Source organism: Bubalus bubalis, chromosome 3, assembly GCF_019923935.1.
Source record: "Bubalus bubalis isolate 160015118507 breed Murrah chromosome 3, NDDB_SH_1, whole genome shotgun sequence".
NCBI classification, from domain to species: domain Eukaryota; kingdom Metazoa; phylum Chordata; class Mammalia; order Artiodactyla; family Bovidae; genus Bubalus; species Bubalus bubalis.
The window spans coordinates 80,539,392-80,556,109 of NC_059159.1; the positions used below are offsets into that span (position 1 = coordinate 80,539,392).

General features: G+C 37.7%; 1 protein-coding gene across 11 annotated transcripts in view; it reads left to right on the forward strand.

The window, feature by feature from the left end:
• Positions 1-16,718, forward strand: part of LOC112583539 (histone H2B 1/2-like) — a 627,552-nt gene that overhangs the window by 37,078 nt on the left and 573,756 nt on the right. The window contains exon 4 of one of the 11 annotated variants that reach the window (XR_006640852.1): positions 1,642-1,701. The exons of the other annotated variants lie outside the window; for them this stretch is intronic. The gene's annotated coding sequence lies outside the window, so the exon portion shown is untranslated. Of the gene's footprint in view, positions 1-1,641; positions 1,702-16,718 lie in introns of those variants that run through there. 11 annotated transcript variants of the gene reach the window in all.

Below are 16,718 nucleotides of genomic sequence, written 5' to 3' on the forward strand. Positions count from 1 at the left end.
GAGTAAACCAATCAGGAAAACCTTATAAAAAAAAGGGCAAGATTCACAGGAATATGACTGAGTGATGACCCTCGAAATACTGCAATCCATCTTGGGAAAAGTAGGTGAAGACCTAGATTAGAACAATAAAGTCAGTAATAGAGACTGGAGGCATGATTGGAAAGCAATCTACAGAGTTTATATATGTATAGATATGATAAACATTAGTGATTTAGATATAGTGAAGGATGATGTGATTGAGAAAGTAATACCTAGGATAACTTTTGATTTCTGATTTGGGCTAATGAGTTGACAGGAAGAACAGTGAGGTTTAGGAGAGAGTCAGTGATTTCAATGGGAAAAACTACAAAAGTATTACTTTCTGTTATACAGGAATATTTTTTTTTTTGGGGGGGTGTTAAAAGACAGGTAACTGTAAGGCAAACTTTAGAATATTCTCATTGATATATTCAAAATTTAATTTTGATGGCAAACATAAGTAAATTTTGCATGCTACTCATCTTTATTTTTATATCCTTTATTTATTGGTAAAAGTTAAAATCTGTAGAGACTTGAAGTTTATTGATTCAAGACTGAGTATGGAACTCCTTAGAGGCAATGATTATTACAGAATCAGGTGTGTTTTTTTCATGAATACCAGGGATCATTGTGTTCTTCCCTGTGGATATCCATTTCCACTCTGGTTTAGGTCGCCTTTAGCTTTCTGGGTTATCATGACTCCAAGTAGACAACTCAATAAGTTTTTCTTACTGGGGCATTCAGTCATGCCAAATTCATCAAGGAGAGTTTACAGAAATCTTTTATTCTTTGCTTTTATTTGAAAAACACTGAACACGCAAATAGAAATCACCAAAACTCTAATCAAAAGTGGAAATATTATGAAATTGGTGATCCTCATTTATTATGGTCTGACCACAGTGGATGTTCCAAGTAGCTCCTAGAAAAAATCCATTATATGGAATATCTTGTGTGTAGCGAGGGATGTTGGCTAGAACAGTCTGCATTTGAGTTGTATGGTAGCTCTTGATTGTATCTGAATCTTTTTACCTCTTGTGATGGTAAAACTGTGTGTTTGTGTGTATACCCATGAGCACATGCACATTGGAACTTGATTTTTTTCAGAGAACTTCATCTATGTGTTTATGGAGAGGAAGGACCACTGAAAATTCCTACTATTTAGAAAACATTTCCACTATTTTCCTGACTTGAAGATAAAGATGACATTGAGTAGTTTTACTAATCCTTTGCTTTTGTGAAGACTCGTGTTAGAATTCCTTGATTTACTTATTTATATTAATTTTGTTTATTTAGACTGTATTATACAACACAGAGACAATTTAACTATTGGAGAGAGTCATTAGTTCTGCTCAACCTATACGAGAATTACTGAGTGTCTGCTTTTCAAATAATATTCTTCCACTTGCCTGGTGGTCTGAATAAGCCTTTTTTGTTTGTTTGTTTGTTTTTTGTTTGTTTGTTTTTTAAACAGCCTAAGCTCAGAGAGCTTTGGATCCAATTGTTAAGACAAGAGACGTAGTGTTAATGCTATAAGAAATCTTATATTGGTCTTCAACTTATTGTAGATGTAGACAAGGTTTTTTTTTTTTTAATCATCTAAGTTAAAGGCTATGGTTTTTCCAGTGGTCGTGTACGGATGTGAAAGTTGGACTGTGAAGAAGGCTGAGCGCTGAAGAATTGATGCTTTTGAACTATGGTGTTGGAGAAGACTCTTGAGAGTTCCTTGGACTGCAAGGAGAGCCAACCAGTCCATTCTAAAGGAGATCAGTCCTGGGTGTTCTTTGGAAGGAATGATGCTAAAGCTGAAACTCCAGTACTTTGGCCACCTCATGTGTAGAGTTGACTCATTGGAAAAGACTCTGATGCTGGGAGGGATTGGAGACAGGAGGAGAAGGGGACGACAGAGGATGAGATGGCTGGATGGCATCACTAACTCAATGGATGTTGAGTTTGGGTGAACTCCGAGAGTTGGTGAGGGACAGGGAGGCCTGGCGTTCTGCAATTAATGGGGTCGCAAAGAGTTGGACAAGACTGAGCGACTGAACTGAACTGAAGTTTTATCATCTTCAAAATGAGAGAGTTAGGCGAAGTAATTTTGGACCAAGTGTTCTGAAATGTTTTCCCAATGATAATAATCACAATTTTCAACCTTATTGATTGTGAAGTGGATGAAAGAGAAAAATGCAGTTTCAGAAATTGAAGAGAACCCTGGTTGGACTTGAAAAACCATTCATCAGATTTGGTTGCTTTTAATAAAGGAAGAAACCATGTGAGTTGATAGAATTCTGTACCAGAGGATAGCTTCTGAGTTTGGGCTTTGATTTCCTTCCCTCCACTTCTACTCTCACATGGAACTCATGAGTATCAGTTTGATGTAGTGATCTTCCAGACTGAGTGTGCTTCAGGACAATCTCAGCTCTAATGGACCCTTACCCAACTAACTTTGTCATGGTGGGGGAGGGGGGAGGAGTATGGGGCACGTTGTAAGAAGTTGTAGAAGTTTTGGAAGAGGGAGGGGATAGAATTTTTGTTTAGAGGACAGAACTAGAATTTCATGCAATTTCTGTTCTATCATCAACTATTAATAAACACAGTGAAAAGAGATTAAAGATGAGGGAAAATGATAGTGAGGATGAATAAACGAATGAATATGAATTTATCAGCTATTTTTTTGCAGTTTGTGGCATTATGTTTATCAGCTGGGTTTGGTTTTCTTTTATTATTATTCTTTTCTCAATACTTAAATGGTTTCCCTGGAAGAATTGTATGATAAATAGCAACAGATACATGGTCTAGAATTTGGATCTGTTGTAAAAGCATCTCCCAAATTGGTTGAGTTACTTACTTGTCTATGACCTGTTTCTCTTGAGTATCCTTTTAGTTATTGTTTTCTTTTCTGCCTTATTATGACCATGGGTAAGAGTGAATTTAGACTTGCAACGTATGGTTGTTTACACCAGAAGATTATAAGGACCGGTTCTGAATAGAACATGTTTTATTTCCATTAAGTGCATGTTCTTTTTGTTTGCTGAGTTTTGTATTTGTGTTTAAACTGTCCTTAAAAATCTGCTGTGCATTTCCAGGGGTGGAAAACATGCTTTTATATGTAGTAAGTCTGGCTAAGGTTTGGGGATGAGTTTTGTTCTTCATTTTTTGCTCTCTGTCTCAGAAATAACAAAACCTAACTGTTATTCTCCCCAGTTCTATCATATTGTTGCACTTAGTAGACAAGAAGGTGTTCCTATGTTTTAAATAGAATTGAAATCTACATGGCTGTGTAATTTTACACAGCCAATCCACTTCATAATGTCAAAACACTTTTATTTCTGCATGGAAGATTTTTCTACCTTGGTCTCATTAATGTTGCACCTGTTTCTTTAACTGATGGAGTGCTAAATAGAATCCAGAGAGAATCTTTATAAGTATAGTGAATTTGGTTTGAACTAATTGAGAAATTATGAATTATTTTTAAGATTTGACCTAGACTTAAGGTAACTTTTGCACTATTGACACTAAAAAGCTCTGTGAAGCAATTTAAAATAAATCAAAAGATTGCAGACAAGCAAATACTTTCTTTTGATTTTTTCATTTATAACTTTAAAGTTTTCTGGGTATATAAGTAAATCATACTACTTATAAATTCTTAAATAAAAAGCAAGAATAAATAATTGTGTATAATCCTACCAAAGAGGAAAAGCCACTCTTAAATGTTTAAACTCAAGTCCTTTTGTTTAAAAATAATATACTTCATACTTCATATTATTTTTAAGTGCTATGTTGTTACATAAAATATTCCATACAACACTTTAAATGTCTACATAATTGTATATATAAAAGTTTATTAGATCAGCTTATTATAAGATCTTTAAGCTGATATTGAATTGTTTATAGTTATTAATTTTAGATGAATGATTATATGTAAGAAAAGTAATGCTGAGCACTTATTAAAGTCCATGCTCTATTCTTTATTCCACTAATTTTAGCCTCCTAATAATCCCATGAAGGAGATGATATAATTGTCCCCCTTTTAAAAAGGAAATGACTTAGGGTTAGAGATTTTTTGTAACTTGATAAAAGTAGCTCAGCTAAGTGTGAATTTAACCCTTGTGCTGCCAGACTCCAAAGTCCATGTCTCCAATTACTGCACCCTGTGCCTGCCAGTGCAGGAGACATAAGAGATTCAGGTTCGATCTCTGGGTCAGGAAGATCCTCTGAAGAAGGATATGGCAACCCCTCCAGTATTCTTGCCTGGAGAATCCCATGGACAGAGGAGCCTGGTGGTCTGCAGCCATGGGGTCACAAAGAGTCAGACACGAGTGGTCATCTGAGCATGCAACACATCTGACTTCACAATCTGTAGTCCTAACCAATAGGGAAAATTGGGATGACAACTGTTCCTTTATATTTCAGTGCAACTTATCTGGACAAATGTTATATAAAGGAAAAGAAACCTCAGAGTTAGAGGTCCATTTTTTTTTTTTTTCATTATGTGTAACTGTGGGCATTTGAAAATTAATTATTTTTGCAGTATAGTTGCTTTATAATGTAGATTGTTTCTACTGTACAGCAACATGAATCAGCCATGCATATACATATAACCCCTCCCTTCTGGACTTTATTCCTGCACAGGTCACCAATCATGGACATTTGTTAATCTCTGAAATTCAATGCCATTGCTTATCACATTGGACTCATAATTCCTGCTTCCTGGTCATTTTGTGAGAATGCCTCTTGTTCACTACTTCAGCCCTCAGAGGCTGGGGACAGAGTTCAATGTTCATGAAGCAATAATGAATACAGATGTACTTGATGCTTGGATCTACACAGGTTAATTATTTGTTTCATATCAGCCCACTTCATATTTGTGCTCTAAATTTCTGAAATCTTTACAAAACTTTTACCCCTAAACTATTTCAAGAAAATCTTTTTGTTCCTTTGGTATCAGAATCTAGCAATCTTTCCTGTAGAGAAAATAGTTTTGATTGCCCAGGGTCTGGTCCCTTGTCAATATTAATGACTTTTGAATTATTTTCTCTTTAGCTCAACAAACTCATTGGACTCAGTTTTCTGCTTAAAAAGATTTGGAAATGCCTACCATTGAGTCAGTGTGATCTTGCTTATTAATCTTATCATTTCTAAGTTAGAAATGTTGAATCAAGGCTAATCTTCATAATTCATAGTCTTAAAATTTCCTATCCTTTGGGAACATCTGTTTATGTTCTTTTGCAGCTTTAACAATATCCTTCCCATTTGTATAGTGAGGCTTAGCATGAAGTGATCAGGTCTAAAAAGTATTAGGCAGAGGGTGTTAGCCATAGGTGTGCTTTTTTGACATTTATCTTGAATGTGAACTCTAGAAAAATAGAATGTGAATTCTAAAGATTCAGTGGAGCTTTTTAACAGACATGTATCTAGGCTTGATAGAGCATAAAGCAGACTGGACAAAAGATGAATTTTCATTAAGAGAAAATAGCTTTTTTATTGGGCTGACCAGGTGGCATTTGTGGTGAAGAACCTGCCTGCCAATGCAGGAGATGCAAGAGACATGGGTTCGATTCCTGGGTTGGGAAGCTCCCCTGGAGAAGATAAGTTACAAGATTTACTTGTATTGAAAGTAAATAAGATAGCAAAATCACAAAGCAAGAACAATGGAGAAAAAGTGTGTATGTGCCTATGCAGTAATTCCAATATTTGATTTCATTCAAAAAGGATAGGTATGCAAAGTTAAATAGAGGTAGATGAAGATTTATATACATTAAAGATTAACTGCAATGGGAAAAGAACAGTAGGAAAGGCAAGCAAAGAAATAAATGTAGAAAAAATATAATAGGTTTAAAAAAGTTAAAAATTAAAATTATAAAAAAGTGAAAAAAAAGGGGGAAGAAGAAAGAAAAAAGGGAAAAAAAAGGAAAACTCCTCAGAACTGCAAAAGTCCAATGTAGAGGCAGGGGTTTATAACAACAATAGAAAATGTGACTGAATAGACACATATACATATACACCCATGAGCATACTGAAGAAATTATTTACAGGGCAACAATGGAGAAACAGACATAGAGAATAGACTTATGGACATGGGGAGAGGGCAGGAGAGGGTGAGATATATGGAAAGAGTAACAAGGAAACTTACATTGCCATATGTAAAATAGATAGCCAACAGGAATTTGCTCTATGGCTCAGGAAACTCAAACAGGGACTCTGTATCAACCTAGAGGGGTGGGGTGGGGAGAGAGATGGGAGGCAGGTTCAAAAGGGAGGGGACATATGTATACCTATGGCTGATTCATGTTGAGATTTGACAGAAAACAGCAAAATTCTGTAAAGCAATTAGCCTTCAATAAAAAATAATTTAAAAAAAGATAGGTAACTATTAAACATTTTCTTGATCATACTCAAAAATAAGCCCAAAGAAGAAGGGAAGACTAGGTCATGCAAATCAAACAGCATCCTATAGTTTCTTTATAAATCATTGCTGAGGTCACAGTTGATCCAAATGTTAAAAGGTTCTTTTCATGGTTCAGAAGCTAATAAACTGAATAGATTCTTAACAGTTAACCTAGGAATCCAACTTCCCCTTTATAAAATTAACCTGAGGATTCATCTTTTTAACCAAAAAGAACACATTGAAAAATGAACTCTAGTAGCAAAATAAACTCTGAAGCTGGAGTTTGCATTTGAGTAAGTGTAAATGTATAACTTTGAGCCATATAAAAATAAATGATTATGTGTATTTCATTTATGTAGAATTTCATAAATACTGAGCATGACCTGCATGTCTGACACATGCTAGACTGAATAGATTTTAAAATGATTAAACCGTGATTTCTGTAGATGCTGCTTTGGGATTGCCTTTAGAATATAAAATAGAGAGATTTCAGAATAAAACTCTAAAACATACTTTAAAAGAATATGTGGGAATGTGGAGGTAAAACCCATATTTATTCAATTACTTATCCAAAAATCATCCGTTGAATACCTACTATATGCCAGGTACTGTATTAGACACTAGGAATATTGCGGGAAGTGAAATAGGCAAGGTTTCTTACCTCCTGGGACTTACATAGTGTGAGAAAAGAGAGAGGATAAACACATAATTCAGAATGTACCAGATAATCTTAAGAACTGTTAAGAACAAAATAGAGGTGATAGAGAGTATCTTGGGTGGCTCCTCTGGATCTCATGCTAATAGGCTTTTAGAGGCAGTGTCTGTGGAGCTAAGTGAGCCGAATAAAGATTGAGAAGCAGAGCGTTTCATGCTGAAAGGATGGTTGGCTAAATGTCCTAACCTGAAAATTAGCTGTGTGTTCTGGGATCACTGTGGTTGAGGTACAGTGAGTAAAAGGGAACAGGAAGCAGGTGAGATTGGGGACATGTGCAGGAACATTCTTCTTAATAGAAATCATATCACCAAGGCCAGGAAAGGGAGTTTGAATTTAATTCTAAGTGCTGGTGAAAAACCATTGGAATAATTGACTCTGGGAAAGGCCACATTCTAATTTATGCTCTAAGAAGATCAGTCTAGCTGCTGTACAGAGAATGGACTTGAGGGGTTTGTTAGTACAGAATGGAAGCAGTTAGTATGGGCATTAAGTAAGGGAGCAATGAAAACACCATTTCTAAGCAGGATAGACCCAGGCTTCACTGTCTTAATTCTAAGTAGTGGAGGGCTCTGCAGAAGAGAGAAATCCAAATGTTTATTTCTTAATGAACTTTTATGTACTGCTGCTATATTGACAATACTGGTCAACACATTCAGTTCAGCTCAGTTGCTCAGTCGTGTCTTACTCCTTGCAACCCCATGAATTGCAGCACGCCAGGCCTTCCTGTCCATCACCAACTCCCGGAGTTCACTCAAACTCATGTCCCTTGAGTCGGTGATGCCATCCAGCCATCTCATCCTCTGTTGTCCCCTTCTCCTCCTGACCCCAATCCCTCCCAGCATCAGGGTCTTTTCCAACGAGTCAACTCTTCGCATGAGGTGGCCAGAGTATTGGAGTTTCAGCTTTAGCATCAGTCTTTCCAATGAACACTCAGGGCTGATCTCCTTCGGAATGGACTGGTTGGATCTCCTTGCAGTCCAAGGGACTCTCAAGAGTCTTCTCTAACACCACAGTTCAAAAGCATCAATTCTTCGGTGCTCAGCCTTCTTCACAGTCCAACTCTCACATCCATACATGACCACTGGAAAAACCATAGCCTTGACTAGACGGACCTTGGTTGGCAAAGTAATGTCTCTGCTTTTTAGTATGCTATCTAGGTTGGTCATAACTTTCCTTCCAAGGAGTAAGCGTCTTTTAATTTCATGGCTGCAGTCACCATCTGCAGTGATTTTGGAGCCCAAAATAATAAAGTCTGACACTGTTTCCCCATCTATTTCCCATGAAGTGATGCAACCAGATGCCATGATCTTCGTTTTCTCCATGTTGAGCTTTAAGCCAAATTTTTCACTCTCCGCTTTCACTTTCATCAAGAGGCTTTTTAGTTCCTCTTCACTTTCTTCCATATGGGTGGTGTCATCTGCATATCTGAGGTTCTTGATATTTCTCCTGGCAATCTTGATTCCAGCTTGTGCTTCTTCCAGTCCAGTGTTTCTCATGATGTACTCTGCACATAAGTTAAAAAAGCAGGGTGACAATATACAGCCTTGATGTACTCCTTTTCCTATTTGGAACTAGTCTGTGGTCCAGTTCTAACTGTTGCTTCCTGACCAGCATATAGATCTCTCAAGAGGCAGGTCAGGTGGTCTGGTATTCCCAGCTCTTTCAGAATCTTCTGCAGTTTATTATGATCCACACAGTCAAAGGCTTTGGCATAGTCAATAAAGCAGAAATAGATGTTTTTCTGGAACTCTCTTGCTTTTTCGATGATCTGGCGGATGTTGGTAATCTGATCTCTGTTTCCTCTGCCTTTTCTAAAACCAGCTTCAATATCTGGAAGTTCACAGTTCACATATTGCTGAAGCCTGGCTTGGAGAATTTTGAGCATTACTTTACTAGTGTGTGAGATCAGTGCAATTGTGAGGTAGTTTGAGCATTCTTTGGCATTGCTTTTCTTTGGGATTTGAATGAAAATATAAACACAAAAAAGAAAAAGTGACCTTCATTGCCCTCAAGGAATTGACGGGACAGCAAGAGACAAATATCATTTGAACAAGTTTTTCTATTACAGATAGAGAAATAGGAAGTGTGAGAGAATTTCCTCTAAGATGGGCAACCAAGGGAATGGCTTTGCTGCTACTTAAATGATGGAAGAAAGGGGACGAAGGAGAGAAGGAATGAGGCAGTGTCTGCTGTCAGACTGGAATTTAGATTTTTAGAGGGTTTTGATCACTCCAAAATACTGCAGATAGTGATTGCAGCCATGAAATTAAAAGATGCTTACTCCTTGGAAGGAAAGTTATGACCAACCTAGATAGCATATTCAAAAGCAGAGACATTACTTTGCCAACTAAGGTCCGTCTAGTCAAGGCTATGGTTTTTCCTGTGGGCATGTATGGATGTGAGAGTTGGGTGAAGAAGGCTGAGCGTCAAAGAATTGATGCTTTTGAACTGTGGTGTTGGAGAAGACTCTTGAGAGTCCCTTGGACTGCAAGGACATCCAACCAGTCCATTCTGAAGGAGATCAGCCCTGGGATTTCTTTGGAAGGAATGATGCTAAAGCTGAAACTCCAGTACTTTGGCCACCTCATGCGAAGAGTTGACTCATTGGAAAAGACTCTGATGCTGGGAGGGATTGAGGGCAAGAGGAGAAGGGGACGACAGAGGATGAGATGGCTGGATGGCATCACTGACTCGATGGACATGAGTCTGAGTGAACTCCAGGAGTTTGTGATGGACAGAGAGGCCTGGCGTGCTGCGATTCATGGGGTCGCAAGGAGTTGGACACGACTGAGCAACTGAACTGAACTGAACTGATCACTCCACATCTAGTGGCGGAAGGACATAAGGGAGGGAGGCAGGAGTCCTGACTTCCTGATGAGGGATTGTGACCTGGAGACTGGGATCTGACCTGATAGATTAGTACATGAACAACATGGATGATTTATTATTAGAAACAATAATAATTCTCAGGTATTTGAAGGTGGCTGTTTAAGGTGGCATAGAAATTCATGCATAATCCTTTTATACATTTTCAGAACACTTAGAGGTAATTGTAATCCTTAAAACAGCCCATGAGGAAGGTAGAAAATCATCCCCATTCTAGAGCTGAGAAATAAGCTGTAGAAAGTTTCTCTGCCAACAAGCTAGTGGTTGACAGAAGAATAGAGTTTGGACTCCTACTCTATTTCCAAAATACATTACAGGTGCTTATAAATGTGATTAACCTGTAGACAGTATATCACATGGGGCAGATTACATTTATGATCTTCACAATTTTATGCCATTTTGGTAATATACAAATCTTTTAAGGATATTTGATTAAAAAATGATATTTTCGCCCTTGCTATTTTCTACTAAACTATAATCCATAAATGTTTGCATCTGTCAATGACTTCTACCTTTATTCTGTAACTGAAATCAGTTGCTATTGTTTTCTTAGCTCTTTTTATAAAAAGCAGGATTGAATTAAGCCCTTTGGAGGGTACTTACACAAGATGGTTAAAGTGTTAAAGCATGGGGTAGCATTAGCCTCAGCTCTATTCTCACTAAGAAAATATAAACCATTTAGGATTTAAACCTTTATTTACTTTTTAATACAGAAACTCTTGTCTGATATTCTGTTCTTCTGGAGTGATAAATTGCTTTCAGTTAAGCTCACCGGGTAAGAGAAGTTTCTAACCATTTCTGACCTTCCACTTTCAACTGTCTTCTAATTTCTGAGCCTAGTCATCTAAACATCGGTTTGCCTGATATCTTCAAGACGTCCCGTGTTTGTGGTTGCATCAACAATTCAAAGACTTACTGCTTCAGCAAACTTGTCAGTATTTTTGTTCTGTGTCTCCTTTACCGTGACACACCATGGTTCTAGATGATAGTTGGAAAACCTCTGCTGTGTCCCCTGTGTATGTATTTGAAATGTAGCATGTATCATCACTATTCAGTGCGTTGCAGAAAATGAAGAAGGTGTTTCAAGGTATTAATACTAAAGCTACCATGGCTTTCCAGAAAATGGGATCAGCATGCACAAGTGGCGCCAGTGGTAAAGAACCTGCCTGCCGAGGCAGGAGACATGAGAGACCCGGGTTCAATCCCTGGGTCTGGAAGATCCCCTGGAGGAGGGCATGGCAGCCCACTCCAGTATTCTTGCCTGGAGAATCCCAAGAACAGAGGAGCCTGGTGGGCTTACAGTCCATAGGATTGCAGAGAGTAGGGCATGACTGTAGCGACTTAGCAGACATGCACACATACAATGGCACAGAGTAATAAAAGGGCCAGTGATGTTGCATGCAATTCTGTATAACTACTAGAATGTTCATTATTGTGGATCCTTCCAGACAGTGTCTGTGACATTTGTCTTTGGTGCTCTAAAATCTTAAAACAACTGTTAAATGGTAAGTGCTTAAAAAATCAGGTCAATTTACAAAAGAAGGAATAAATGTGTTTTATATATTAAAAGATAATAAAAATGCAAATTTTATCTGATATTGTTTGTTGAAGCTCAGAGTTACTATACCAGAAATATGACCCATATAGAAGAGCTGCATAATCCATTTTCTGATCTAAAAATATTCTTTCAAATATTTATGATGCATTGTCTAGTTATTAGGGTCTGTGATAAACACAGTCCTTGTTCTCATTGAGGTTCCATTTAAATGGAGCAGATAAACAACTAACAAATGATTATATTTGCAAAGAAAACAAAGAGGTTTTAAAGGATATAGCCCAAGCCAGATGCTGGAAGTTGGTGGCCTTAATATTTGAGTCCTAAAGGATGATGAGGAGTTAATCATGGGAAAAGCTAAAGGAAGAGCATTCCAGGCTGGGTGTATGTTATTTTAATTAGTTGAATTTTACAGTTAATAGAAAATAAAAACTTATTGATATTTTGTTTTCTTCTTCCTTATTTGATTTGCAACTTCTGATACGTTTAAATTTCAAATGCAGCACTAAATCCACTATGTCTTACTGGAAAATGTTCTTTAAGAACATGCAATGCTCAGTTGCTTTCCAGTATTAGAACTGTGAATGAAAGATTAGAGTTTCAGTACAAGTCAAAAGCCTGCCTGGGGACCAGGTAGGCTTCAGACTAAGCTGGATTTCTGGCTTCTTTATGATACAGAGCAGAAAAACTGTGTTTACTAGATTGTCTAAAAGATTGACAATAAGACACAGTTCTGCTTCCTAAACAGCAGTGAGAGAAGCTTGCCCCTAACTGATTTCCCACATGATCAGATTCAGCTTACATTTCCCAGTGATCTCTTTATTGAAGCCTTTCTATATTGAAGTCTTTGCAGTGTGGCTCCTCCCAAGACATAGAAATTCCTTCCTCACCTCTTTTCTGGTCCTGCTACTCTACAGTCATCTTTTCCTGTCTTCACTCCCTTGGTTTTCATGGTTCTTGTATCTCCAGAGAGTAGTTCTCCTGTGGGTTTTAACAGCCTCAGATGCTCTTATGGAAGGAGTGTGCTTCCACATCGCATAGAAACCTAGAGGAAAATGTGTTCACCTTAAGCATATATGTAGGTGGATATAGCCATGCTGCTGCTGTATTTTGCCTTCACAGTCAAGTTGCTTAAAACAGTCACAATCATATAGAATTTAAATCTCAGGATGCTCAATTTGACTTTATTAGGTGGAAGTGCAAAAGCAAAATGATAAACTGCTGGCAGGGTCTCTTTCAAACCACACCGTCTCAGTGCTGCGATTTATAGCAGCAGCAATGGGAACATACTAAAATTGTGGAAGTTTTATGCCTCTTCCCTTACTACCATTTTCTTCAGAAGCTATTTTCTTGCTTACTTGACTTTATTTTAAAAAGACACCACTTGGAGCAGTAACTTTTTCTGTTGCCAGCTGTAGAGGGAAATGCGGGCGCTAGGACCTGAGGAAGTCTACCAGACCCACTGAAGTATGGACTCCTCGAGATAACAAGGCATTTCTCTTCCTGCCCAAATGCTCTTTGGTGCCTTTCCACCTAATCAGTTACAGTGTGATGCATTGGGAAGGGCAAAAACTCCAGTGCCAGATTGCAACGGCAGCCCTCCATATCCCATTTTTATGCCCATCCTCTCTGGAGATGATCACAGCAAGAGTTGCAAGTGGAACAGACAGCTGCTGCGACTGGGTGATTGAAATGATAGCCAGTGGGTTAAATACAGAAAGATGGGTGTTTCTGGTATTTAAAGTATACGGACCAGTGCCCAAATGGAAGAGTTAGACTACTTTAGAATATAGGGCACCCGAGTCACTCTGAAACGCTGACATTGTCCTTACTGTAGGAACAACTAAGATTCTGTTGCAGCATGTTCAGTCCTGGATAACTCACAGAAATGCTTTTGTAGAAGTTCTATTCCTTTGCAATGAGTCAGTCTCTATAGACTCTTTTTTAAGCATTAAAAAAAAAATTTATTTGGCTGTACTGGGTCTTAGTTGTAGCACACGGGATCTTCCATCTTCCTTGTGGCATGTGGAATGTTTGGTTGTGCATGTGGGATCTAGTTCCCTGACCAGGGATCAAACCCATGCCTCGTGCATTTAAGCTGCAGAATCTTAGCCACTGGACCACCAGAGAAGTCCCTGTGTGTAGATGGCACTTCCTTGCTTGTTTGTTGTAAGCTTTGTTTGAAATGTGGATATTTTGAATGATATATTGTAGCACCAATGAATTCTGATCTCTTACTCAGGGTTGGTAGTTGCTGCTGGTGCTTTTTGTTCAATTATTTAATGACTTGATTGGACAAAATTTTGTAGATGTCTTTCATGGATTCTATGGCCACTGATATTTCAGATCATCATTTTTATTCTTGACTGGCTTCTTAGCTATTGCTTCCTTCCTAGGATAGCTTTGTTGTTGTTAAGTGGCTAAGTCGTGTCTGACTCTGTGACCCCAGTGACTGAAGCAAGCTAGGCTTCCCTGTCCTTCGCTATTTTCTGGGGTTTGCTCAAACTCATGTCCATTGAGTCGATGCCGTCCATCTTCTGTTGCACCCTTTTCCTCCTGTCCTCAATCTTTCCCATCATATCACATCATGCAGTTGCTCAGTCATATCTGACTCTTTGGGACCCCATGGTCCACCAGGCTTCTCTGTCCATGGGATTCTCCAGACAAGAATACTGAAGTGGGTTGCCAATTCCTTCTCCAGGGGATCTTCCTGACCCAGGGATTGAACCTGGGTCTCCCATCTTGCAGGTGGATTCTTTATACTAGCATAGTTTAAAGGTCAGCCAGTGATTGGTTAGAGGTTATACATAGACATTTTGAGCCAATGGCTTTCCAGTTGTTGCTGAGGGGTTCTATGTGTGGGGTGGGGCATACGTTCAAAGTTCAGTTTACAAGTCTTCCCCAGCTTTCACTTCTTGCTTGTGCGAGTCTCAGATTTAACTAGCAATAGATATATAAGTGGGAACTTTTCCAGTCCCTTTTAAACTTCCATGTAACTTTTCCAACCTCTGCCCCTGGGAAGTTTATCAGAGTTTATTTGGGAGCTTATCAAAGCCCACTACGACTATCTCATTCCCCTAGAATTAATTTTTTTGCTGGTTACTTACTTTCCCCAACCAGTATTGAAGTCTCAGGCAGTGGTAATGTTCACCTTCCTTGATTGTTTGCCACTGAGATTGAGATCCTTTCATTTTCAAAAAAGCACTTAGGCTTTTACATAGTGTTCCAGGTCAGATCATACCAATACACAGCTGGGGGTGCACCTCTGGAATAGTGAAGTAAAGATTTCTGAAAAAAAAAAAAAAAAAGGAAAAAAAAATCTTCATAAAAGCAACAAGAGCACTAGCAAGTGTCAAAGTCAACTATTTCAGAATTCTGAAAATTAATGAAAGGCTTGAAACAGTCTGAGGAGCATTTATCCCAAAAAAAATGCTGTTTTGAGATTATGTGATTTTGAAAACATATGAGATCTTTAGAAAAAAATTAATTTTGCCATTATTTTTTGAATAATTGAAGTTATATGACAATCAACTCATCTTAGAGGTTTAATTATTCTGTTTTTAACTACATTTTTAGCTCTAAATCTGTGGTTCTTAAAAATTTCTTGGTCATAGACAGCTTTGAAAATTGATAAGAACTGTCAAACTTTTCGTTAACAAAATGTAGAATTTGCAAAATTTTGTATATAATTTCCTGAACTTCATGGAGTTCTAAAAGTCCATCAGTGACTCCCTCCCACCACCCAGGGTTTAAGAAAACCTACTGTTATGAAAAAGTTCATAATGTATACTGCTTTCTATCCTTTTAATATTTAACATTAAACATTTTAAATTCTCAGTATATAAGTATTTTTTAAAATTATTTTCAGTGGAGATAGCTGAATATTTCCAGTTAAATAATTACTCAACTGGGATGGGATAAAAGTATTTTAATATTAATTAATTTTGCTGTGTGACCTTGAGAAAATCTTCCAACCTCAGTTGAACCCTGTTTTTGTCTACCTCCTATAATCATTGTTATGGTCACATGAAATGATTGAAGGAATTCTCAAAATGATACATTATGTACACATGAGGCACTGCAATCATTTCCTGCTTAATTAGGTTTCCTATAAATTGTGAAAGATGTACCAGAGGCTTTCTTTGCTTTAAGCCTGAATGAATCATATCTGTCCTTGGCTACACAAGTTAAAAAGAAAAAGAAAGTGGGATTCTCTGGCATCTATTTGTCCCTGGATTCTGCTAACTGAAGTTCTCAATTTTAAGTAGCGATGCAAGGAGAAAACAAGTTGATGTAACTGATTTGCATAGTTTGGGCAGCAAGTACTTGCGTGCCTGTGATAATGTTTCATGTAGGAAGGACATATGAGGAAGGACGTAGAATTAGGAAGCTGTGCACAAGACATGGAGGAAAAGAACCAGGATGTGGAGGTAATAAGATATGAACAAATGTTTTCAGAAAGCAAGAAGAGCTAGTAGCCCACCCAGGCCAAGACTAAATCTCTTTTTAGTGGTTTACATTACAATTTCTCTTTGTGGAAGGACAAATTAAACTAAGAAGCAGTGTGATAATACAAGGAAAATACAAGTTTTAAAGCCAAACATCACTTTGAATACAGATTCCCTGACTTAATAGCTATATGAACTTGGATAGGTTATTTGAACCTCTGTAAAGCAGTTGCCTCATACCTAAACTTACAGAAACATAAACAGGTCTTGCTAGATTTCTGTGAGGAGAATAATGCTCTGGCAATTGATCTGGATTCATGATTGGTGCTCCGTAAATGTAAGCTATTGTTTTTACCAAAGGTTGGATAAGAATGGATTAGAAGACAACGAGAGGTTTAACTAGTAAATAAGAGCAAGCAAGGTCTTGGGTGGTGTTGTGTTGTATATGAAGTTGAGAGTGTGTTCATCAATAATGAGTAAAAATCATTTCCAGTAAGAGTGAATATATCAGGTAATTAGAAGTTGATAAAATGAACCATCTTAGTTGTCACATATTTTTCATCCACTTTGAAAGTAGATTTTGATTATAGTATGGTAATTACTTTGAGACCTGAGTGAACCTCTGGATCACTGAGTTCATGGGACTCATTTTAAGTCACAGTGGAGTGTACAAGAATAAATCTAAGCAGTGGCATACCACTAGTTATCTAT